Genomic DNA, 26199 nt, shown 5'->3' with positions numbered 1-26199 from the left:
AGCTGAATAACTGTGGTGATTAAATACCCTCATGACCATTACCTTACCTGATAACTATACTATGACCTTTAACCATTTTAGTTAGAAGAGCTGTATAACTCCTGAAAAATCAATACTGCCCACCACACACTGGCATGAGCCACTGGGTAAACAGTTGTATGTGGAGTTATTTGCCTTTCCATGTTATTTACCCAAGCAAAAACCTGTTTTAGGAGTATTAGAGCAAACATTTAGGAGAGCAAATGGAGAAAGTATTTGGGTGTTTCATTCCTGTAAGCAATCTGTTTAAAATGCAAGATAAAAGAAAGAAAAATCTTTGGTTCCCAGCGTGGTAAAATCTGTAATTGACTAAAGTTTCCCCACCTTCTTCCCTATGTGTTTAGAACTGAAATTTGTGGTCACTCACAAACCTCGTGAATTGGATGGTCCTCAAAAGTTCCTGGTCAGTTTTGGCCAAATGCCTGCATTCTTGTCATTTGGCACAATTTAAGGAAGAGCCAAAACTGAACCAGTCATAATCTTCCACAAGGCTCCATTAGAAAAGTCACATTACAATGCATTAGTGATGACTTAGCTCCATACCTCACATTAAAAACTTCCCTAGGCAGCCATTGTTTCCTCACTTCAGAATGAATAACAGAAATGACATTTCACAACTAACAACCTGAGTTCATTATCTCTGGGGAACCAGCACACAAACTACCAGAAGGGATATGCAACATCAACCAGTCATTTTCAGGAGTTCCTCACCATAGATTTCTAATATTTCATGCACTACCCCTATGTCTTTAGGCATATTTCACGGATTTGTGTGCAGAGGTGAATCCCGACTAAAATGTAAAGAATCTGCATTGCAGAAACATAAACATTAGATCTAGGAGGTATTTTAGCACTTATTTAATCTAATCTTTTCATTATATAAATGGGAAAACACACCAAAAAACAAAAAAACTAAAAAAAAAAAAGAAAACAAAAAAAAAACCAAAAAGGAGATGTGGAGACATTCAATGATCTGCTCAAATTTTAAGGCAACTGAAGGCAAAGCCAGAAATGAAACCCAAGTCTCCCAAATCCTAACCTGGTGCTCTTTGCATATGCCTGCCTGCTTCTACTCAACTGCAAAACAACTTCTTTAGCCTCAATTTACAGGGCCATCACTGTCCTTTCATTAATCCATAATGACTCCATTTACTGTGTTTCCTGTTGACTTTGCTTTATATTTGTTTCTATTATTTCCTGCTTTTGATTATTTCTGGAGGGTCTACCATGAAGATGATGAAGTGGTAAGATGGAAGAAAGCCATGTGTTATTCCATGTAACAATTACAAATCTAAGACTGAATTCCAGGAATTCTCAGGCAATTCTGGATGTGTGATTGTTGACCATTCATTCTAAAAATGTGTCTTCACCAAAAAGTTGGTGTTTTCAAAATAAATTTCGAAAACTATAATTTCATCTAGAAGAAATTAATGTCCTGCTGTAAACAAACTGGTTTAGCTTTAATTAACTCATAATTTCCCAAACATATTTGAATGTGGAAGCTCTTGTGTTTACCTAAGTTTCTGAAACAACTAATGTTTCACAAAACAAACAGTAAGTTGCCTTATCACAGTGAGCAATGGGGTGTGGGCCAATATCTCCTCCTTCAATACTTTATTTTACCAAAAAGAATTTACAAAATGTTTCCTGTAGGCAGCTAATTGTGTGGTTGAAGTGGGTATGGGGAAAGGAAAGGAAAGGAAGGAGATATAAGAAGTTAAAAATGACTCTAGATTTCTTGAGTTTATAATTGTATTGGGTATAAACAAGACATGCAACAAGCAAGCAAAACCCTAAGGCAGTACATAATTCAGTGTCCAGTGTCTCCATAAGGTACAGATAAAGGCATTGGGATTTTCAATTTGAGCTTAACTGGAACAAAGAAAATTTTAAATTAGATCCTGAAGGACACACAGAAATCAAAGTGCCTGGCACAAGGTTGACCAATGCATAGTTGCTTAACAAATGAAGGACATCCTTGGTTAGGGAACAGCATGAACAATATCTTGAAGTCAAATGTAATGAAACATGTTATTCATGGGAATGTAGAACCTAGGGTGTCTGGGACAGGAGTGAGGGTGAGCACTGGGCTCCAGGGGATGGGAAATTAAGATCAGAGAGAGGCCGGGCACAGTGGCTCACACCTGCAATCCTAGCATTTTGGGAGGCCAAGGTAGCAGGATCATTTGAAGCCAGGAGCAAAATAAAGACCGAATTGGGGGAATTTAAGCAGAATGTAAAAATCGTTGTGCTAATGAGAACTCCAGAATCTTCCCAAAGTCATGTGGTTTTCTTTTTGTTTTGTTTTGTTTTTCCTTTTCATCCCTAGCATCTTGCAACCTGCCTGGGCATGAAATGGGAATTTAAAAAATGTTGGTTAATTAAAATAACAAATGAGCATGAATAAAGGAAGCACAATGGATAAGAACTGGAGGATTTCTGTTTGGGAAGTGAAATGACACAAGCAGTCTTTTTCAAAAACATTTCTGGTTGGTGATGTTTGATGGGAGTTCAATTGTGAGATGCCACAGACAGCATGCAGCAGTTAGAAGACAAAGTTTGGAGTTTAGGACAAACACCTTCCCTGGAGTAGATAAATTTGAAATGCATTTTGAAAGAAGAATCAATAAGCCTGAGGAACAATGAAATAAAAGGGACAATGGAAAAACAACATCCAAGTTTAGACCTAAGGTAGCGGTAGTGTCAGTCACAGAGAAAGGAAAATTCTAAGAGGGAATAGGATTGGTGGAGGGATTCTGTGTTGGGAAATAATAACAAATATCCAAAGGGAGATGTTCTGTCACCTAATGGTGGCATAGGGAAGGGACAATTACCCAAAGAGCTACTCTCCCTCCCATCTTAGCCTATTTCCCAAATGAGATATAGATATGATTATTTTCATCCCCATTGTTCAGATGAGAAAAGTGAGTGGCAGAGATATCAGGTATTTGCTTTAAAATACACACACTCAACATGGAGTATGGCTAAGACTTTAATTCCTACAATATTTACAATATTGCATTTCAGGAGATACAGAATTGAATTACAAAGTCTGGTCAAAGATAGAGTGTTGAAATTTACCCATATGGATATGAGAGTTGAAGTAGCAAAACAATACTTATTCCTTGAGAATTTAGCCCAGTTTGATGGGTGTTCATTAGGTGTCTGGTCTGTGCTTGGCTCTGTGACACAATGAGGCAATGCAAATGTGGTAAACACAGAGTCAATGACATCTAGGGAAAGCTAGGAGGAAGAAAGAGGAATCCATAAACAAGCTGCAGTAAATAAAAATCAAGAACTACTGCCTTATAAGTATCTACTATGGGCAAGACAAAGAATAGTCTCCTGAAAAGAAATGTGTGCATGAGAAAGAGCAACATTCAGATGTCAGTGCTAGCAGAGAGATGGCTTGATTAGAGGTGACAAATGCCACAGATAACCAGTGAAAGAGAACTTAGAAGGTTTCCCCTTCTCAATACTTTTTTTTATTTAAAAAATCCATTCCCCATAATTTTATTGAGACACTTTCACATAAGATAAAATTCTAAGTGAATAGTTTAATAGATTTTGCTAATTGTATACAGCTGCATAACCACTGCCATGATCAAATTAGAACATTTCCATCACCCTAGAAGTTCCCTTGTGCCCCTCCAGTCAATATATTCCCCCAACTCTTGGCCCCAGCCAACCAACTACTGATGTGCTTTTTGTTGCTATGGTTTTGCCTTTCCTGGAATTTCATATAGACAGAATCATAGTATGTAGCCCTTTGTATTTACCTTTTTTCACTTAGCATAATATTTTTGAGATTCACCTATGTTGTCGAGTGTACTAATATTTTGTTCCTTTTAGAGTAATACTCCATTGGATATACCACAATTTGTTTATCCATTCACTAGTTAGTAGATACTTGGGTTGCTTTCAGTTTTGATGATTATGAATAATGCTGCTATAAACATTGATGTAAAAGTTTTGCATGGACACATTTTTATCTCTCTAGGGTAAATATCTAGGATAAAGATTGCTAGGTCACATGGCTTGTATATGTTTTACTATATAAGAAATAATACCATTTTATACTTTCACACAGTCAATGTATGAGAGTTCAAGTTGCCGCCCTACCTCTTCACCCATTGGGGGGAGGGATAGCATTAGGAGATATAACTAATGCTAAATGACAAGTTAATGGGTGCAGCACACCAGCATGGCACATGTATACATATGTAACTAACCTGCACATTGTGCACATGTACCCTAAAACTTAAAGTATAATAATAATAAAAAAAGAAAAAAAAAGATATGCAAAACATATCTGAGAAAAAGGCTTGTATCCAGAATATATAAAAGATACTTACAACTTAAGAAGGCAAGAGCCCAACAAAATGGGGAAAAGATTTGAAGAGACTCTTTACAAAAGAAGTTATACAAATTCCAATAAGCACATGAAAAGATGATCTACATCACAAATTATGAGGGAAATGTCAATTAAAACCATAATGAGCTACTACTACACACTTGAGAATATCAAGGATGGGTGAAGAGGTAGGGCAACTTGAACCCCTTTCTCAATACTTCTTCTCTTAGCACAAACCAAAGGTTGAAAACTAGGCTCCATCACACCTCTCATTCATCCAATTTGCCATTTTCTACCGAAACCAGACACTTGCTGGAGTCCTGAATTGAGTGTGGGACTTTAGTACTTAAAATGGATGTGCCCAGGGGAGAAGAAACAAGGCACAAGGATTTAAGGATAAAAGCCTGAGTCATAAAGTTGTTCAAATACATTCAAATGGCAGAGACTCTTCCTACCCATTTCTCTCTCCTTCGAACAGAACTAGAGGAATCCACTTAACATCGTACCATAGGTAGAATATTTCAGCCTGTATTTCCAGGCTTCTCTCCCGCTAAACCTGGACACAGTGCACATCTGTTACATCCATGATCTTATTTGCTATCCCTGGAGCATGTACTGATAATCTCCACCTACCAAAATCATGCATCCCATCATAGCTTTGCTCAAATACCACCTCCTCCAAGAAGCCTTCCCTGAACAACTTGGTCTGAAATGGCCTCTCCCTTCCTGGGCTCTATAGCAATTTTGGTTTTGGAAGGAGCTTGTCCCTCATTGGTCTGTATTGTGACCTCTCAAAAATAAATAAATAAATAAATAAATAAATAAATAAATAAATAAACACATATATATAAAATGATGAACTTATTAAAATACATTAAAATATTTCAAACACTAAAAATACCAGCACAGTATGTGAACCATAATACTCTCACTGTAGATTCCTTTCCCTTACCCTCCCTTACTGCTTTTTGTCTATATTATTTATTTACTCTTTGAAGTTTTAAGTTTCCTGAAAGCTTTTCTTGCCTTCAGGAAACTTAAAACTTTAAGCGTTGCTTTAAAAAAGCCTAATATTCATCAAAGCCTTGAGCTTAGAGACTCAATAAATATTTGATGAATGAATGAATGCATTAAGTAAAAATAAATTTGAAGGAAAATAAATTAATTTACACATTTATTCCTTTATGCCTAGGTATACTCATTGTGGCACACACTGAACCCCCCAGGTGTGAGGGATATAGGAGCAAGCGAAAGAGTAAAAATCCCTGCCCACAGAGCCTGCAAACCGGAGCAAGGAGCTGTAATATGCAAATGGAGGAGTAAAATATTTGTCTGAGTGGTAGGTACTGGGAAGAATAATAAAGCAGGGAAGACAGATAAGGAGTGGGGGCCTGGTGTGTTGGGGAGGAGGAAGGTATGTGATTTTTTCAATTAGATCACCAGGGAAGACCTCAGAGACAAGTAATCTTTCAGAATGTTAAAGACATTACTGAGAAAGCCTAGCACACATCTGAAGGAAAGATACTCCCAAGAGAGGAAATAGCAAGTGTCAAGGCTCAAGTCAGGATTGTGCTTTGGATTGCCTAACTTATTGCAAAGTGCACAATGTGGCAGAACGAACAAGGGCGGGAATAGGAGGAAATAAAGTTAGACTATGGGGGAGTGTATTCATTTCCCAGGGCTGCCGTAGAAAATTACAATCAACTGGATGGCTTAAAGCTACAGAATTTCCTGGCCAACACGGTGAAACCCCATCTCTAATAAAAATTCAAAAATTAGCCAGGCGTGGTGGCACACTTCTGTAATCCCAGCTACTCAGGAGGCTGAGGCAGGATAATTGCTTGCACTCAGGAGGTGGAGGTTGCAGTGAGCCGAGATGGTGCCACTGCACTCCAGCCTGGGCAACAGAGCAAGACTCCATCTAAAAAACAAAACAAAACAAAACTACAGAATAATCAGAAGTGTGAAATCAAGAGGTCAACGGGAGATTCTTGAGGAGGTTCATAGGGAGAATCTATCTTATGCTGCCAATCTCTGTTGTTCCTTGGCTTGCAGACGCATTACTCCAATTTCTGTCTCCGTCTTCACATCTCCTTTGCTGTGTTTCTGTATCTTCTCTTTGTCTGTCTCTTATAAGGACCCTGACACTGGATTTGGAGCCCATCCTAATCCATTAGGATCTCATCTCAATTCTTACCCTAATTACATCTGTAAAGACTTCATCCCAAATAAAGTCACATTAGGAGACTCTGGGTGGGCATGGATTTTGGAGGGACACTAGTCAATCTGCTACAGGGAATAAGGGTGAAGCAGCCAGAGCATTTAAGAGGCCATTCAGATATCAATAATCCATCAGAGCCATCGTCTGGTAACACAGAAGTGCTTCTATTTTAGATTTTTTAAATAGAGCCAATGAGATTTATTGACACATTGGATTATTGCCTCTTGAGTTTTTCTTCTTCACTACTTTAGAAATAAGAGAAGCATTGGTTTTTGGAAGAGAAAGGGCTATGTGGCAGCCCAGTGATTGTTATTGCCTACTTGAGTCTGCTGTGAACACAGGATAAACTGAGATGAAGGTTTATAACCGTTGTATGTAAGCAGGGAAGTAGGGTAACTTTTCCTGTTTTACTGTTTGGTATTTTCTATTAAAAATACCCATAGCTTAGTATATTTTGTTGCAATTCAAATAGAGCAAAGTTTTGAAGGTAAATTGTTCTGAAGATAGGAAATGCATTTATGTGGCAGAGATGAATAAATGTGTTGAATTTCTCATGCAAACTTTAGGACTGTAACAACTCTATATTTTGATTCACTCTATCTATTTGAGTGAAAATATTTCTTTTTAGGGAAGGAAACTGATTTCACCTATCTAAAAGAAAAGCAAAGACTTACATCTTAAAGGGTCTAAGGAGTTGAGCTCAGCCTGAAAAACTACAATGGGTCTCAGTATGAACTTCTGAGTGCTCTGGTATCAATTTAAGCTGAAATCTTGATTTACTTCCCAAATTATAACTTCTGGGAGACAGGGCATGCAGGGAGAATGAAGGAAATGAAATATTATAAATTATCCCATTTGTGATATCAGATTCTCAAGCAAATATCTTGATATTCAGTACAAAAAAAAAAAAAAAAGAATACCTCTCCTTTAACAGTTGCCCCTCCATAGACCTTTCCCATTGATTCGACAATGATCTCTTCCTATATATGATCTAAAGAATATTCTCCCATTTCCTAAGAGTATTATTCAAAGACCTTTCATCTAGCTGTAATGCTTTATCTCCCTTCCATGAGAGAATCCAGGGCTTCAGGTACAGCTACTCCATGTCCCTCCAAACATGGCATCCTTATTGTTGCCTCTTGAGCTCTGCCTGAAGAGAATTGCCATCCTGCCCACTTAAAGTTCTTCCCCTTTTCATGATCTGGTTTGAATATCACCTCTTCTCTATGTTACGTTACCCTGTAGCATCAATTTGCACACCACACTTTTCTCCTTTCACTAAGATGTTTATAGTCCTGCCATGTCCAAGTTCAAGTCATCATCTGTTGCCTGGACTAAAGCAATGGCCTCCTGCCTCCCTGCTTCCATCCTTGACCCCTAAGGACTATTAGCTCCCAAAATGATATTTTCAAAACTTTAAATTACGTATTTCCTAAATTATGTATATAAAACCCTTCATAGCATTTCACCTCACTCAGAATAAAATTTCAAGTTGTCTATAAGCTACATCCCCACCTCCTTCCCCTACATCCTCTACCTAGATATGTAGTATATTTCACTCAGCATTCCTAGTTATCTTTGTATTCCTATCCCTCTGAATTTACATCTGAAGTGGGATGGTTCCCTTGACCCTTTCACAGGACTTGCAAAGGGGATGGCACATTTACTCAGCCCCCAACTCTCAACCCCTCACAGGATGGGGAGATTGTAGGTAAGTGGGTGCAGGGGCTGGGATGAGTGCTTCTGGGCACCGGCAGGAATAGAACTTTGTGTGGCCCCCCACAGCAGCTTCTGGGTGATATCCACAACCTCCAGAGTCCCAGAGGGTGTGTGTTACAGTGTGCTCTTTTAGCTTTGCTGTCTGCATATGGCTTACGTGTTTAACAGCTCGGTTTGACAGCCCTCTGTATCCCGAGCTCTTGTTTGGTGTCCAGGAAGAATCAGGTTGCAGGAACAAATTGAAGATGGTAAATGCAAAGGATTTTATTGCCAATGAAAGTGGCTCTCAGTGGTATAAGGAGCTGGAAAGGGGATGGACTGGGAAGGTGGTCTTCCCCTGGCCAAACAGCCGTCCCTGGCTGGACTCTTCTCTGAAGTCCAGCCATCAAGCTGTACCTCTGAAGTCAGGCTGCTCCTCTCCAACACCCAGCTGCTGCTTCTCTTCTCTTCTTCCCTATCACTCTGCTGCCCCTCTGCCAGTAGAACCTGGGTTTTTTATGGGTACAGGATGGTGGGGAGGGGTGGGCCAAACAGCTCATTTGAAAAGGGAAACAGGAATGCACATTCTCACTTTAGGCCACAGTCTTAGGCTTGAGGGTGTGGCCCTCGCCAGGGACTGCCCTCCTCTACCCAGTATTTCTCTGCCTTCTGTCTGTATCACACCTAACTTTCTCAGTACCAGTGACTTCCACTTTGTAGGCTGTATTTCTTGACAATAGTAGTGATTCAACATGTGCTTATTGACCAAATACTGTGTGTTCTACTGTGTTTCTCACTGATAGAATACAAAACTTTGAAAAATTAAAACGAAATGTTTACTTCTTGTAAGAATATAATAATAGAAATTGGGGTTGAGTTTGTGCTAATTATACAATTTCAGAGCTATAGAGAGACATTTGAAGTCTTCTAATCCCTCAACCTCATTTTAAATGAGGCCCAGGCTTGTGCAAGTTAAATGACTCAAAGCTAATTAGTGATTGCTCAGGGACAAGACACCCAGTCTCCTGTTTGTTGGTCTGGCATTTGCTCCCACTTCAGCATACTACAGAGCTCATTAGAATCACCATCCAATGCCTTCATTTGAGGGAGGTTTTCTGAGAGCAAGTTATTCATTCAGAATTCCTGGCAAAACTTGGTGTTAAAATCTGGCAGGGTCTCTTAGCTCTGTCGTTGTTCCTTTTTTTTTTTTTTTTAAAATTGTTTTTGGTCACTTGGAAGCTGGAGAGACATCATTGTCTACCAACTGCCCAACATTTAAGAGCCATCTCTGATGGTCCTTCATACATGAAGTCTTTCCTGATTTCTCCCAAACCTGATATATTTTTCCACCTTTTGTATCCTCTTAACATTTTGTTTAAAACACACTTTGGATATTTCTCTTATTAAATTTTGTACTGCATTTATTTGGATGCTAGTTTAATCGCTTTAATTGAGATTGTCATTTCTTCAAAGGAAAACCCTTTCTACAGCCTTTCTTCATATCATCCACAGTTACTAACACAACGCTCTAAACATAATGGCTCAGGTTAAGTATTAAGTACATTGAATGGAACGAATGAGAAGTTACTGAATATTTTTTTAAATTACAGTGAAGGCAGTGTTTGCATCAAATGACCAGAGAATTGACAACAATCTTAATTGTCATATCTCTACCTAGAAATTGAATTGAAAAACACTTGGTTATTATCTAACAGAGGGCAACATATTGTCTAGAAAATACAGGCTTAAAAAAAACCTAGGTTACAAAGCACAACATTAATCTCACACCTAACACTCAACAGAGCCGAGATCGCGCCACTGCACTCCAGCCTAGGCAACAAGAGTGAAACTCCATCTCAAAAAAAGAAAAGCAAGTATTGTAGAGGCATGTCAGATAATTTACTAATAAAAATATTTCTAGATGTTGTGATTTTTTTGTATTTGTCAATTTTCAAAAGAATTTGTAATTTCTGGGATTTTTGTCATTTTGAAAGATTGTTTTCATACCTAATTTTGTATTTATAATTAATTATATTATAATTAAATCAAAGAGGCCTTCTCAAATTTTACAAACTTCAAGTCCCATAAAACCTATTATTGTCCTGTACTAGAATGATCTCAACTAGTACAGTTCAGTGTTTACAAAGAAAAATAAGTAATCTTTTTTAGTCCCAATTTTATCAAATTGGTCCTTAAAGATAAATTACATTGTCCCTTTTGTAATTTATACAAATTTGTTCATATTCATTTTTTAGTGAACACATATAACCATTATATATACAAGAGGTTGTAAATAAAATTACATATCAACAGCTTTCTCGTGAAAGAGTTGATTTAATTTCACACCATGTTTTTTACTATTATGCAATCGTTGTTTCTCAAATTAAGATGAAATAGTTTACAGTCAAAAGGTATGATAATTGCAAAGTTTAGAAGGAAATAGTCTTCTAATTGATGTCCAACAGACATCCAGCAGAGGTTAGAGCCACTCTGATGTTGGAGCAATAGCTTTTTTCCTGAGCCCTCAAGAGCTCGAATTTTCTCTCTACATTTTGATCCTGACTTTCTTTGATACTGGTTTGGGAATCCATGGGCTCCCAGGGTCCCCTATTCGTTTGACTCTGATGTCCTTTTAAATGGTTGTTACCTGTACACTTTCCTTTTCTGCTTGTGCTTGGCAGGCTAATATCTGGGTCTGTCTCCTAATTGAGACTTTTGCCTACTCCTGCTCTGAAACCAGGACCACTGGTGTCCATCTCTCATTGAACAGCAACCTTGAGCCTAATGGATCTCTGACCATTTGTGTCCTGGCTCTATCCAGACCTCTAGCAATCACTGCAGGTGCCATACTATCTGAACCCCATACTGCTTGTTTGCCAAATGGAATAGCTTTGGTTGATCTGTTTCCATGAAGATTACCGTATACATTTTTTACTAAGATGAAATATGAAACTTTAGTTAGATATAAAGGAAAAACCTGATGAGTACTATGATAGGTACAGAAATTCATCATCTTTTAAGTCAAATGAAGTTTCTCAACTGACCTTAGTAATGTATTCCTGTATCTGTCACCTTCATTCTTCATGCCTTCTTCTACCCATTCATCCATATTCATTTAACATAAATATCTGGTACAGTACTAAGGTAAACCAGACAAATATACATCAAAATCTGGCTTGTTGCTAGCCCTGCCCAGACGCATAAATACATCCAGTCCAGAAGACAGCACAGTAGGTTTCTGTTCATCAATACCAGCTCTGTGGTATTCTTCAGAATACTACAGCTGTAGTATTACTATACTCTCCACATTGAATTGGTAGCTCTGAATGACAGTATGGTAAGTTCCTAGGGGCTAAAGAAGGCTGGGGGGAAAAAAGCATGCTAGAAAAGCAGTATTTTAGGGGCTGGAAGAATTGAACCTACATTCAGGGTATCAATGTTGAGCTCCTTAAATAATGTGGGAGACCTAATTAAGTACAATGTGGAATAGAAAGGAAATGCTCCAGTTTCAACTGAAATGGTGGCAATGATTCCAAGGAAATGTAAATTAGTACTTTCCCATTGTCTTTCTGTTACCTAAGGAAATATCACTGGTACAGAACAGGCAAACTTTTGGGTAATTCCTTCATCTTTCCTGTTGATTTTTGTACAGTGGAGGTCATGTTTCACAGAATGACCTACCTGAAAAATCAATTATTGTCTCATACTTTTTCAGTAGGTCGATAATACTACTCAGTTATGATTCTTTATTATTCAGTGATAGATGTTTTCACTTTTGTATAGAGACACAAATAAACTGCAGATAGAAAATACTACCTATATCCCTACTGAAACAGCCAATCAAAACAGTTACTATTAATAGGTTGAAGTCTTTGCTGGTTGTTTTTTTATTTCAAACATGGCTGTGACAAAGGATAGATTTTTGTGGCGCTGGTATTTGCTTTCTATGTAATATTCAGCTTCCCCTTGTGCAATAGTTTAATAAGATCATTGCCCGCTGATACCAAGATGATTTTCCTACACATTCATTTGGCTGATGGAACTCTGATGGCTGTGCTAAAACAGGGGCATTTGCTATTATTGATTTTTCCTTCCAGGAATTCAAACTAAATGTTAATAAAGATGGAGATCTGGTGTCAGATAAGGCATTTGCACAATAAAACTACTGCAAAGTAGTGATCTGATGCAGACCATACTGTCGGCCTATTTTATCTGACCTCTCCTTAGCTCTGAAAAGGGTGAAATACCAAAGTGCCTGGAAGGGGAAATCACCTACTTGTAATTTATCATGGTCTTTAATTATAAGGATTACACTGTCGTTGTCACATAGGGGAAGAATTCTAGAGACTCTCCCTTAAACCTGATGCCACAGAGAAACTATTTTTGAATACAAAACCCTTTTCAGGTGAAAGTTTTAAGTTATTTATTCATTTATTTAATTTTTTGAGATGGAGTCTTGCTCTGTTGCCCAGGTTGGAGTGCACTGGTGCAATCTCAGCTCACTGCAACCTCTGCCTCCCGGGTCCAAGTGATTCTCCTGCCTCAGCCTCCCAAGTAGCTGGGACTACAGGTGTGCACCACCATGCCCGGCTAATTTTTGTATTTTTAGTAGAGACGGCGTTTCACCGTGTTGGCCAGGCTGGTCTTGAACTCCTGACCTCGGGTGATCCACCTGCCTCGGCCCCTCAAAGTGCTGGGATTACAGGTGTGAGCCACTGTGCCCAGCCTTAAGTGACATGTTTAAAAATGCGAGTAAGCAAGCATTTCCAAAGTGCCAACAGAGCAATATGCTGTGTACTGAAAATGTGCTATTTTCAACCTTTTTTTTTCACAGAAGAGTCAATAAATCATCATCCTAATAGCAATAATGTCAGGGATGCAGGAGCCTAGGAGAGCCAGAGTCGACACCATTTTAAAATCAACTCCATCTCAAAACCAGCAAGGCACATTTATTGCCGGTCACATGGTCATAAGATATTTACAACTCAGGAAACAATTTAAAGATACCTATAAGGACAAACTCCTACAACAACAGAAAGTCCAGATGTCCCAATACTCATAACAATATATGCTTTCAGGATAATTATAGTTATGCTTTGATGTATTTACACATTAAAATGTCAGGAATAGTTTTCTTTAAATCAACAAAATGATAAATTTTGTCATGCTGTCAGCCCACCTACACATAGTCACAGCTTAGTTTACCTTTACATAGACAAGACCCCTATATAAGAAAAACTTGAAACAAAGACGGTGCATTCCTCCACTTGCTTTCTGAGGACGCCCTACTCTGTAATGGAGGAGCTTTCAATAAAGCTCAATTGCTTCTCACTGTACTTTGCAATTCGCCTTGAATTCCTTTCTGCGCTAGATCCAGGAACCCTCTCTTGGGGTCTGGATCAAGACCCCGTTTTCTGCTAACAATAACAACTTATATTCATATAGCTAATTGTATTAGTCCATTCTCACACTGCTATAAAGATACTACCTGAGACTGGAAAATTTATAAAAGAAAGAGATTTAATTGACTCACAGTTAGCCATAGCTGGGGAGGCCTCAGGAAACTTACAATTATGGTGGAAGGCGAAGGGGAAGCAAGGACCTTCTTCAAGTAGTGGCAAGAGAGAGAGAACAAGAGAGGAACTACCACTTATAAAACCACCAGATCTCATGAGAACTCACTCACTATCACGAGAACAGCGTGGGGGAAACTGCCCTCATGATGCAATCACCTCCCACCCAGTCTCTCCCTCAACACCTGGAGATTACAATTCAAGATGAGATTTAGGTGGGGACACAGAGCCAAACCATATCATTAATGCAATTTATAAAGCATTTTTTAAACAAGGGTACACATTCAAAAAGAGCAGTCCTGTTCAACCCTCATTCTGTAAACAGGGCACCATTTTATTGGTCTAATCTCTCTAAGTGGAAATAGAGAATCCATAAACAGTTGGGTCTACTGGTATAAATATTTCTTCTAAACACCAAGTGTGTGAGTGTGTATGGCTCCGGTGGGCTGGAAATTAACTTACTATTTTATAAAATGGCAAAACTACTGGGTGTGATAAGTGAAATAAATTATGCATTGAGATAAATTACGTACAAATTACCAAGCAATTAACGTACACAGGTATTTCTTATTTCTTCTGTTGTTCATTACATTGAATGCACCTGTGAAAGTTTATAGACTGTTTTTGTTTAAGGGAAAAATCTAGGTGAAGAAGAAAACAAATAACAAAATAAATTATAAATCATGCGTAGAACTGCACTGCCACTTGATTTACACAAGGACTGGCTACTTTATCATGGCTTCCATTAAAAAGAAAAATCACCATTTTTCTGTGGGCTTACAATCTGTTTACCACTGAGATGGGTACATTAGATGTATTATCTGATTTTACCCTCACAGCAAACTTATGTACAGATGAAGGAATAGAAAGTAGAGGAATTAGAATAACTTGCCCAAGGCCAAACAATGATTAAGTAGTTAAGCCTGCAGGTTAAACAAGGTACTAGAATACAAGGCATGGAAGAAAAATGGTCCATGAATATGCTGCTGGTTTCTCACTCAACCTCACTTCTGAGTTTTGCAGGGGCATTGCCACATTCCAATGACTTCCTAAATTTATTGTGTCCAAATTAAACTCAGAGTTTTTTAAATGATCCCTTTAATCTTGTGACCCCCAAATTTATTTAATATCTCACATGCCCAGACTCCTACATTCAAATTTCTAATTACCTGTGATGGCTCTTCCAAGGTGACACAGGCACCTCAAATCAATGTTAAGCAAATTGATCATTGTCTTCATGTCTATCCCACCCCCAAAATTCTGAGTCACTAGCACTGCCCTCCATCTAGCCACCCAAGCTAGAACTTGGGATGTCTTTCCTGACTTTCCCCCTCTATATCACTTCCCCTATCAGTCAATCCCTAAGTGCTACAGATCTCACTTTATATCTCTCTGGAGATAGATACAAAAAGTAGACAGCCAAGTGGATAGCTTGGAAAAAGCGGCAGACTCCCCAAGGCAGGTAACTATACATATGCAGCTGGTGGAACTCTTCCATGGTGGGATGAATGCCCTGTCAAATGCCCGCAACAGCGCACATCTCTGCTCTGCTGATAAGGGACTTTCATAGAGCTCCTGGCTGCTGGGAGGAACACAGAAACTTCTAGGCTGCCTACTGCTCCAGTCAATTGCCTACCTTCCACAGGTAACTTTAAATGCTAAAAATAACAAACAAACCCCAAACAGAAAATCTTTCTTGCTGCTTTCTTAGGACTCTGCTGTTTCACTCCTCAATGCCCCCACCATGTGAATACACTCTCCCACACATTCCCTATTTTATCCAATTTATTCACAGCTACTCTGATTTGGTAAAGCAGGTGTTTCCTCACTTTACAGCAATGATTCTCAATCTTGTTTGCACATGAGAATCACCTGGGGGACTTTTAAAATTTGTGAAAACTTGGGCCCCACCCCAGAGCAATTAACTCATAATCTTTGTAGCATGGATTGTTACATCGGTCTTTAATAAAAGCTCCCCAAATGATTCCAGTTGGTAGACAGAGTTGAGAGTCACCACCCATAAGCCTGAATGAACCAAGGCTATGGCTTAATGTGACAGTTAGTGCTCATATATGGAAAATTATAAATTGTCAGCTTACAATTTTAAAATAAATTTTAAAAAAGTGAGCTCACTACCCACTGTATTCACCACTGCCTCAATTTACATGCAAAGCAAGTACTGAAAAATGCACACCTGTATGTCATGATGTGCTAAATTGAATGGCTGCAAGTAGTAATAACTTCTGTGACGGGAGGAACTAGCTCCTTATCATAACACCACAATTAGGATCTAAGGGCATGAGCCTGTTGGGGCCACTGAGGACTATGAAACCCCAGCTAGCGTAAATTGTTACTTTGTAGCCCAAGAGAAATGATAACCAGAGAAATTTTCATTTCAGGAACTGGCTCAGTATTTTCTATAATTTCCTGGCTCAGTATTTTCTGTAATGACTGTGTCATCTCCTCAACTGCTTTCCCACAACCTCATACATGCGATGCTCAATTTCTTATGGAGCTTCTTTATTCTATGCTTCATCTATTTCCCTATATCTCTTACATCTTCCTCCAGCACCTGGGTAGATTTAACTGCCTAGTCAGTCATACTTTGTGTATTCTCAGAGAAATACAGTCCATGAATATGTTCTGGTTTTTCACTCAACCTCACTTCTGAGTTTTGTAGGAGCATTGCTACATTCCAATGACTTCCTAAATTCATTGTGTCCAAAATAAAACTCAAAAGAGTTTTTCAACGATCCCTTTAATCTGTGACCCCGAAGTCTATTTAATCTCTCATGTGCCCACTCCCACATTCAAATATCTAATTACCTGTGATGGCTCCTCCAAGGTTACACAGGCACCACAAATCAATGTGTCCAAAAGCAAATTGATCGTTTTCTTCATGCCTATTTCACCTCCAAAATTCTCAGTCACTAGCACTGCCTCCATCTAGTCAACCAAGCTAGAACTTGGGGTGTCTTTCTTGACTTTCCCCCTCTACATCACTTCCCCTTGTCAGCCAACAACTAAGTGCTGTAGACCTCACCTCATTTATATCTCTCTGCTACCATCCTCTTTAGCACTCCTGTCCCTGCCCTCCCATATGAACTACTCCAGTGCCTCAAGCTCCTAGTATTGTCTTTCTCAAACCAATTGGCTATACAATTGCCAGGGTGTAAAATGTAAAAAGCTGTCTGACTGCCCTCTTAACTTCAGTGTCTCTTGAAGGCAGGATAAAGTCCTTTCTCTTCAGGTGGCCATGGGCCTCTCTGCAGACTGTCATCTGCCTTCCTCTCCACTTACAACTCTCTACTCTCTGCCTAGAACTCAATTCCCCAGAAGTAACATTTTGTTTGTTGCTCCTCTCCGACATGCTTTGCAACCTGTGCCTGTGGCCTTCTGCTTTTTGCTTGGCTAACTCCTGCCCATCACCTAAGACTCATTTCTGTTATATTCTCTTCCAGAAAATGGCACCTTGTTTCCATTGACTTACAGGTTCTTTGCTTTTTGAAATATTCTGTGCAATTTTCTATCATTAGACTTATAACATGGTATTATAATTAATCATTCTTCTCTATAACCTGAGTGTCTTGAATTGGGTGAATGTACTCTGCATCCTTAGCACTGAGACAGAGCCTGGCGCTCAAAAAATGAATGAATTTCTTCAGTGAACTCAGTATCTGATGCTTCCACAGTACTTACTAACTTCTGTTGGGTTTACTGTGTCCTTCCTCTGTCTCTGCAACTAGATCATTAACTCTGGGAGAGCTGTCAAAGGCTGGGTCTTTGTTTCTTTAGTGTTAGCCAAATTGACTGACGATGAATAGGTGTTGTATCAGTGACAATGAAAAGAAAGGCAGAAAAGAAGGAAGGAAGGTCCAATTACTATATAGTTGTTCAGTGCAATTTAAAACTTTAAATATTAAAAATTCAAGTAAAATTTGTAATGTTATCCTTCTCTACTGAAGCAAATAAAAAACAAAGATTCTTAACATTTCAAGATATAGTTACATCTTCACATTGCTGACTGTAAATAGAATATTTGTTTTCTAATATTCTAGCACTGGATCATTATAAGATTCTGAAAATGATCATTAATTTAATTGATAAAAAATGGAAGGAAGCAGTTCCCTTTACAAATATGAATGGACAGAGACATACTAGAGTGACTAGTGAGGAAAGCTGGAACTTCTGTTGTACATAAATATAGCAAGAGTCATTTATCTTTTTAGTTCAAGCACAGAATTGTTGAAATTATGACATTAATTGATGCAAAATCCCAAACATCAATGATGAGCCACTCAATAACAGTAGGTATATTTAAAAGCTTGTCTCTATGGATTTTTAAACAGTAGTTATTTTTGAAAGTCCAAAACAAAGAGCACAATTACTAAGACGTATTAATTGACAGTAAAAAACACAGCGAACATTATTAGAGCTTGAAGCAAAACAAAAAAATAACCAACCCTCCACTCAAATCCAAAGCCTCTATTTTACACTTATGAATATTAGAAAAATGTTATTCCTTTCTTCCTTCTGTATTAGCTCTCCCTATGTCAAGATAAGTCGCTAATAATTGTAGCTTTCTTTGGACTATTTTATCCCACTCAGTAGCTTTTTAAAAATATAACATTATTTTTAGAAATAAAAAAATTGTTTTTCAGTTTTCTTTGGAGGTGGAAGTGAAACACAATCTAGAGAACTCCTCTGCAATCTCTGATAATACAGTTGAGTAGGAGGGTAACTCATTAGGAATTAGCAGATGTTAGCACCTGTCGTAAGGAGTTAGGATCTGTGAGCCAAAACTCCTTTGGCTGAGGATGTACCCCAGCGGGTCTTAGAAACTGAGAGTTAGAGCAAGGGATTTGGGCTGGAAGGAAGTTAAGAGGTCTATTTGAGATTGGTTGCCTTTGGTGAAGTCAAGCTGCCATTGGGGCTCAGAAAATGATTCTCCACAACCTGGCGTTTCAGCATGCTGAGTGCTTTGAAAATGGAAAGGCCATAGAAATAAGCCTAAGAACCAAGTTCTCTCTCTGACTTTCCCCTACCTCCCTGTCTCTCAGATCCTCTTTCCAGAATCACTGGGAGGGACTCTTTCTGAAATTTTCTTATCTAAGGAAGATTCTTTGCAAAAGAAATGCAATTGTCTTAAGGCCCCCTCCCTAGAAACCCCATCAAATAACCAGGAAGGATCACACCAAGGAAGAAGAAAAGAGATTGGGAGTCATCACCATGCCCGGACAGTCTTTTCACCTATTCTTCTAAGGGCAACTCCCAGAAGTTACCTGGGGAACTTTACCTGCATAATAAGACAACCCGTGTTCTGCCCCTCACCTTCCATAATTTGTCCCATCCATCTTCCGCAGAGAATCACAGAATAGTTTACAAAATGATGTCTGCCTCTTGGGTCTGTACACCTTTCTTCTACGAAGAGCATATGTGAACTTCAACCATTTAGTTCCTCTTTGAGTTTCATACACTGGGTATGGCTTCTGTGTCCACATATGCATTAAAATAAATGCTGTATGCCTTTTTCCCCTATTAATCTGTCTTTTGTCAGTTCATTTTCAGTGAACCTATAAAGGACAGATGGGAAGCTTTCCTTTGACCCCATCACCACTGTTTGTGAAAATGCGATGTCTATGCATCTGTGTCAGAATCACCTGAGTTACTCATTAAACATGCAAATTTGTGCCTCAACCCAGGTTGGGTCTATCTATCTGCATTTTACCAGCCTCCCCAGGGGACTCATAGTCCCACTATAGTCTGAGACCATGTTTTAAGCCATACACAAAATATCTGTAACTACTGCCTTTTTTCACACTCAAGAGGACCACACTGTTTTAGGGAGTTTTAAATCAATGTAAACTTAAGTGATTCATTTGGAAATGGTTGTATTTTATTAATAAGAAATTATTTGTGACATATATCATAGTGAATCCCAGTGTGTTAAGGCATAGAAGTGAGAACTGCTGTGAGGTTCTGGGAGAATCTGTCTCATCAAATTCCGACAATAATCATTCTGACTTCTGCAGAGCACTCCAAAGTCCCTTTAGTGCTTATATCTTTATCACACCATCCTCACAGGAAATGTGTAATTCTTAAGAGAACTCAGATGATTTTGTAGATATAATTAAATATTATAATTTTAAATAGAATAGGATCAACCACTGAGAAAATCTTGTTTTTGTTTTGTTTTTTGTTTTTGAGACAGGGTCTCACTCTATTGCCCAGGCTGGAGTGCAGTGGCACCATCTCAGCTCACTGCAACCTTCACCTCCCTGGGCTCAAGTCATCCTCCCACCTTAGCCTCCCAGGTAGTTGGGACAACAGCAACATCACCAAGCATGGCGAATTTTTGTATTTTTTGTAAAGATGAGGTTTTACTATGTTGTCCAGGCTGGTCTCGAACTCCTGGGTTCAAGTGACCTGCCTTCCTTGGTCTCCCAAAGTACTGGGACTATAGGCAGGAGCCACCATGCCCAGCCAAGAAACATTTAATAAAGTCTTTATGCACAAAATCTTCATGAGAATATAAAATACTCAAGCTGCAAAGTTCTAATTACACAATTTAATAACTAACATTGGCTCTGAAACCCATGCATATTTTGGAATATCATAATTATTTGGTAGGCAAAGTATGAGAAGCAAAAGAATTTAAATGAACTCATATACATGCAGGTGGGCACATACATACAAACACATGTGCGCTGAAATGTCAAGACCTATTATTCAGATTTTGTTTAAAAGTCTTCTCACATTCCTCAGACTGAATTACCCATTGTGGTCATTCATTAAGCATCACCAGCCATCTTTCTCAATTTACAATTCATATCCATGGCAAAATGGCATTGGTATTACCCAGGTTTTTATTTTTGTTTAAATCTATTTAAGACTAAAACAAAACGATGTATTAAAAGGACTTTGCTAGTTTATCCACGTCATTTGGAAGTAGGCCATAGATATTAACAATCACTATTATATTAACTAGTATTCTTCTATAAGGTAATATGGAGAGTGAGACATTGGGCTGGCAAATTTTCATCACCAGGAGGGGACAGAAAATTTATGCAAGATAGAGTTCTTCTTTCACAAGCAAAAATGAAGGCAGTTGAGGAGAAACTTGAGGCTATATAGGATTGGAGATTGTGGGGAGGAGGTGCTGCTCTATGGAGAGTAGGCTGGGGTATAACAAAGCCAAACATAAAAATCCTGTCTTGGTCTTGCCTGGCAAAACTTTACAAAAGAATCCGAAGCAGATACAGATTTTTTAGATACATGGAGACTGATTTTATTTTACTTACAGGGAAACATTAAATCTCTGTACTGTTTTTCTTCACTATCAGGAAGCATATTCTCATTATAGCCCCTCAGCCAGAATTCTTAGATAAAGGTTGGTTTGTGTTATATAATTTAGTATGTTACTTGAGGCAAAATAATTATGAAATGCAAGTGTACAAAAAGTGAATTGTGGATCGAGTATAATAAGAAATCTTATGCATTAAGTACTTAACACATGCCAGCCATTTTGCTAAGTGCTTTACATATACTGATTGTGTTTCCATCATAATTCTGTGATGAAGGCACTATTATTCTCTCAATTTTTTGGATGACAAAACAGAGGCTAATTAAAGTAAAGAAGGACAGCACGTAGGTACTAGAGCCAGAATCTGCATCAAAGCTGATTTATTCCACTCTCTCTATCTTAATAGTAAGCTTGAATGCCTCCAAAGACGAAAAGAGTGTTAACTACATAAAAACAATTAGTTGTAAGATTCTTATATCTACAAGCATCTGTGATCTGTATAAAATAGGGTCAAATTTGTTTTTCAAAAACCCTTGCAATATTTCAGGAACCTTTTCATGGAATAAAGTATGACCTGTGTAGCAATACTTCAAAACAAGTCTTTAAAGATTATTGACACCACTGAGGGATCAGGTCTTACCACAAATCCTCCCAATAGCAGTAACATTCTTATCATCCAGAAACCAAAGTCAACCTCCTGATTTTTGTCTCATCCGATTGGCAATTAGAAGTCTTACCTCATACCTGAGATCTAACTTATGGATATTCTTGCCATCTGATGACACTGGCATAATCTTCAAGTTTTTCTTCAGTTGTGGACTATTTCATTTTTAGAGGGAATCCCTACTAATTTCAGTCTTCTCAAACAAAGACTAAAACTTGTCAGTGGACCTCCTTGTCCACCTGCATCTCCTTGAAGCTTCATCTCACATATCAATATCTTGTGGCACGCTTCACCCATATAGAGTGAGACCGCCTCCCTTCTCAGTTTTCATAGCATCCTGCACATCTGTATCCTGTGATTGGCATCGCTGTATATTAGTTGCTATTTCATCAACCAGACTGCAGTATCCATCTTTGTATCTATTTATCTTGGCCAGCAGGGTAGCTAATAAATATTTATAAATACCTATATTTATTTTATTAAATATTATAAATAATAATATATAATATATATAATAATAAATATAAATATTTATTAAATATTTATAAATACTTATAAATATTTAATACTTATAAGTAAATATTTAATTATTTATTCATTAAATAAGTATTTAATAAATACTTATAAATAAATATTTATAAATACTTATATTTATAAATATTTATGAATACATATCCCAATAAATATTTATAAATACTGATTGACAGTGTGAATGCTTCTAATGACGCTTTTAAATTTTTTTTTTGCTTTTATTATTATTAATGTTTTTAGAAGCTGATGGTTATTTTCCATCAAGCTTATTTCCATCTTGCTTTAGAGTCTGCGGAAGAACTGCTTAAGACCTCTCAGTGGTTGTTCCTACCCATCTGGTAGCCTAAGCAATCAAGTTGCAGACCAGGCTTCTGTGGCAGGCCAAGAGCTCCAGTCTTGAGTAGGGAACTGCTGAGTGGGCCCAGGGGTATCTGCAGGCTGAGTAGCAGTGAACTCAAGATATGCAGCAGTCCAGTTACCCTGAAATTCCTCCAGGGAATTTCAGCCACAACCTGCTCTTCCTAAGATATGCAGCAGTCCAGTTAGCCTGAAATTCCTCCTGGGAATTTCAGCCACAACCTGCTCTTCCTATTCAATCTCTTCAGGATCCCTGTAGAAGTAGCGATGAGGCATGACCTCCCATGGGCATTCATGGGAGATGATGCCATGCTTATGCAGAACTTCCCAGGCTGGCATCCACCATGTCAGGCCCACTGAGGGGCCTCTCTTGGTGTTACATGGGATGGCAATGTCCACATAGCAAAAAGGAGAATCTGTGTGACCCAGAGCAATGGTAGGCAGGTTAGTGTAAGATGCCTATGTGAGAGGCTGGGATCAGTAACCACCAGCAGACACAGCTCCTGGAAGGCTGCCTGGATCTGGTGCAGGAAGGTTCCAGGAGCAAAGTGGCCAGCAATAGGAGTGACTCAAGTGGTAGCAGCAAACTTCAGCAAAGCCCACTTGCCAGTGTTCCTGGAGAATATGACACTGACATCAACAGGGCTTTCAACAGTGATGATGGCATGAGCCACCAGCAGAAGCTTCTCCCAGGTCCTCTTCAGATTTAGGATGCAGATGCCATCACTTTTCCTTTTACAGATGTATTGTTCCACTTGGAAGTCAAGCTTGGTGCCACCCAAGTGAGTTCCTGCTGTAAGAAACTTGAGGACATCCTCCTGTTTCACGTTCAGGACATCACAGGCTCTGGCCATTGTAAAAGTTTCCCTTTAAGTTCTGAGAGGAATTCAGAATAATGTCATAGGGACCCTCTCTGGGTAACATGGAAAGGTTACTATTATTTTTAATTGACACATAATTATTGTACATAATTATGGGGTATATTGTGATAGTTCAATACATGTATACAATGTATATGTAATGATTAAATAAGAATAATTATCGTATCCATTACCCCAAACATTTGTCATTTGTGTGTGTGTGATAAAAAGAACATTTTCTGAAATATTTTTCTTCCTCAGATAGCCTTGGGCCTGACCCTCTCTACATTCTCCTTCAAAAAGAAACAAGCTGTTGGGTCTAGATTGCTAATGATGAAATATAGTCACCTATTGTCTAAGCCTCAAAATGCTAGAATATCAGTATAGCCCAAATCTTAAAGGAAAATAAAAACAGGTTTTTATCTTCTCTTAGAAGATTTCTTTATCGCATTTTGAAATAAAAATAAATAACTAAAACTTTGCCCTAAAATGAGACAGGAAAGGTAGAAGAAATATTAAAGATCCAAATCTGCTAATCATTTTGTCTGGGTCCAATATGAGCTACCTAAGAGATACACAAGTAGCCATGGCTCACACACTTTCCAATGAATAAAATCAATCTATCTTCTTGATATAACATTTATTCACTGTTTATTTTAATAAGTTAGTACAATGGTAAAAAGCACAGATTCGGGCAAATTGCTTGGCCCAAATTATCTTGAGGGATGATTGCTGGATATAAATTACATCTGAATCACTCCTCTAGGCACTGGTTTTCACCACTAACATCTCTTGTCTGGACTGTGATGTGATATCTCTGTAACTGGTCTGTGCTTCTCCCCAGCTCCCTTACAGTCAATTTCCTAAGAGCCCTCTAGTGAACCATTAACATGTGACAGCACATGTCTCTTATTTGTCCCACTTCTTCAAGGGTTTCTCATCTCACTGGGCATAAAGGCCACAGTTCTATCAAGGATCTATGAGCTGATTCGCTCTGTCCACCCTGGCTCTTTGTTGTGTATCTGATCTCACCTCCTACTACTCTCCTCTCTTCCTCTTTATTCTAGCCATATTTACCTTCTTGCTCTTCCTGGAATGTGACAAACACACTGCTATGCAAGGACCAGGCATCCACCAGTCATCATTCCCTCTGCCTTAGGTGCTCTTTCCCGCATTTATTGTCTGAATGGCTCATTCCCTCACTGAGCTCAGGACTCTGCCTAAGTTCCACATGGGCTAAGTTTTCTTCCCTCATGATTCAATGGAAATCAGCTCCTACTCGCTCAGCCCTTGATCTTCATTAATTATTCACATCTGACATATTATAGATGCATTTCCATATTTGCATTGTACTGTCTGGAGCTCCAAGATAACAGGAACTCTATTATCAGCCCCTAGAAGAGGATCTGATTCATAGTAGGAACTCAATCAATATGGGCTGAATGAATAATAGAATACCGCCACAAAAAGAGCTTCTAATTCAGTTATGCTAATATAGTGACATAAAATGCTGAAAATTACAATGACACAAAATGTTGAAAACTACAGTATGTAAAAGCTAAATAGCACAATAGCTGAATGAGATGCTGCAGAGTAGTGTGGAATTAAGGACCAGATACACAATCATTGGCTTAGGCAATAAGAGTGGGTGTCCAAGAATGCTTGAGATTATGTTATACAGGACCAGGAAGAAAAGTGATTTTCTCTGTTTCCATCTAGGCTTGAAAATCTTGTTCCAAATTGGAAGACACACTTCTGAGGATTGCCAGCAACTTCTGCAGGCTTCCAAAAGTACTACATGGTCTGGTCATCCTGCCAAAAGCTGACCTCACAGGGTGAGTTGACATAGATGCAAAATTTGCAAGGCTTTCCTGCACACTTTAGGAGGCATGAGCCCTATTATCAAGGTCCTGGGATATGGCCAACATCCACAGAGGAAAGCACAGTGTTATGCAACTGGAAGCTTTTGGTCTTCATATGCAAGTGGGCAGCATCCTCCTTGTGGTTAGACTCCAGGGATTTGCTGTTTTCTGTCTCACAGTCTAGAAACATAGAAAATCTGGAAGCCAGACTGCCTTACACCTACCACTCAGCTGTCTTCAGGGCACTTGTTCTCATAATTATTTGCTTTATACTCAGAAAATGCAAATAAACTTGATTATTAGCAGAGGCAAAACACAGAAATGAAGGCCAATCTATTGCAGACATAGCAAATGTATTCTTAGTAAATAAATTACGAATGATTTAAATGACCTTATACTTTATAATATTTGTATCACTGACCCCAACTTCCTCCTGCCTTCCGTTCTGATAGATTGAAGTAATATCATATACATGTACTTTTAGGTTTTTGAAAAACAAGCTAGGGTGCTTATAAACTCAGAAAGATGAAACTGCTTCCAGGCAATTTAATCATCAAATAAACTGCATGTACAATAATGACTTCAACACTGTGTTCCACCTACCATTACGACTGCCAGAAAAGTCTCTCCTGTAAGTTTCCTGAAGGACAGTGTTACAAGAGGCTTACAGTTTCCTCCAGGGTGATAATTAAGTCATTTTGCAAACAATTGCCTTAAAGGCTTTCTCCTGGTCATTT

The 26199-nt window shown here is 38.5% G+C and overlaps 1 protein-coding gene across 2 annotated transcripts in view; it reads right to left on the bottom strand.

Moving 5' to 3' along the window:
- RAB27B (RAB27B, member RAS oncogene family) overlaps positions 1-26199 on the bottom strand; it is a 185100-nt gene that overhangs the window by 134283 nt on the left and 24618 nt on the right. The gene's annotated exons all lie outside the window — the stretch shown is intronic.

Source organism: Pongo pygmaeus, chromosome 17, assembly GCF_028885625.2.
Source record: "Pongo pygmaeus isolate AG05252 chromosome 17, NHGRI_mPonPyg2-v2.0_pri, whole genome shotgun sequence".
NCBI classification, from domain to species: Eukaryota; Metazoa; Chordata; class Mammalia; order Primates; family Hominidae; genus Pongo; species Pongo pygmaeus.
This window is presented reverse-complemented; position numbering and strand designations above follow the sequence as displayed.